Below are 1,570 nucleotides of genomic sequence, written 5' to 3'. Positions count from 1 at the left end.
GTAAATAACTTACCTCCAGAAACCTATGAACCTGGAGAAAGGATGAAAGCCACGCTAGAGTCGAGGACTTTTGTTCATAGGGCTGCTATGAGTTGCCTACGACTCGATGACACTTAACAACAACAACAATATTAAAAATACACAGAGCTTGTGTGTGTGTGTGTGTGTGTGTGTGTGTGTGTGTAGATGTTAGGTGCCATCAATTGGATAAATTTTATATTCTTCACCATTATCATTATTTAGAGACACCAATTTTTCTTTGGCCTTCCTTTTTTATTGTCCAGCTTATGGGTGCATATAAAGAGACTGAATATTTCTTGATTTGAATTAGGTACTCATTAGTTCTAAAAATGACATATTTCATATTTTTTTCTTATTGTGATTTTAAGAAAAGTTTACAGAAAAATTAGATTTTTTTATGACTTTAAAAATTGTTAATAGTACTATAAAGAAATTTTGACTCTTGATTCTTGAAGGTCTTTATATTTTCCTTTACAAAATATCTTTGTGTAAATTTTTCACAAAAGTATTACTGGCTCAGAAAATAAAAAATACTACCCAGCCACGATAAATAAACCCAATACAATTATATCCTATTTCAGAATTTCACTTATATTTTATAAATGATAAAGTCTTTTCATATCTACCTCAGTGTCAAGACATGCTACTTGATATTTAAACTAAACATCACATTTAAAACTATCAGAATCTTTTTTTGCATGACTTTTCTCTTTTTTTAATTTTTTTTAAAGAGGGGATCATGTATAAGAAACTAATTCTATAGTTGTGCCTTGTATTGAAGAACAAGTTCTTTTGGATCAGAATTCTCCAAGCCCTTTCTCCAGTCAAACTTTTAATAAAGGAGCAAATTGCAGTGCCCAAGGATTTGATTATGAACTCAGGAATAATAAAGGTAGGTGAATAAAAGTGAATCTTTACCTAGTGGACTTTATACACCTTATTCTCTTTCTCATCTACCCTTTTTTACATATTTTTACCCACAAAGTTTTATTAAGATTTGCTTACAGTAAATTTAAATGTTAATGAAGGTTTTCTTTTTACAATATTATTTTCTCACTAGTTTTCACTTAAGTTTACCTGAACTAAACACACCTTATAAAACCACTTTCAAGTTTAGTAGTGGAATATAACACTAAAGTTCTAATGTAAAGATGGCAATGGTACAGGGAAAAAGAACATGGAAAAGTTAGATTTTTCACTGTTTCACATTTCCCTCCCTTCTTACCCCATTCACTCTTTTTTATTTTTTAATATTGATTTGCTGTTGTATAATTTCCTTCCTTCATCCCCCACCCCTCCCCAAGCCCATTTTACTATGTACCTCTTATTCCGTACTATTGTCATACAAATAATGCCTGATCATACATTCCTTTTGAATAGTTCTTTCTTTCATCTGTTCCAGTGCACTGTTCTTTATTTATCCTCTCTTTTCTTAGTTTCCCCTCAAGCCCCATGTTAGTACTGATTTATAACAGTGGTGTTATAGAGCATTTGTCTTTTCATGACTGAAATATTTCACTCAGCCTAATGTCCTCCAGTGTTACCCATA

Source organism: Elephantulus edwardii, unplaced genomic scaffold (assembly GCF_000299155.1).
Source record: "Elephantulus edwardii isolate Elephantulus edwardi_28Jun2011 unplaced genomic scaffold, EleEdw1.0 scaffold00029, whole genome shotgun sequence".
NCBI classification, from domain to species: Eukaryota; Metazoa; Chordata; class Mammalia; order Macroscelidea; family Macroscelididae; genus Elephantulus; species Elephantulus edwardii.
Note: the sequence above shows the minus strand (reverse complement) of the source record.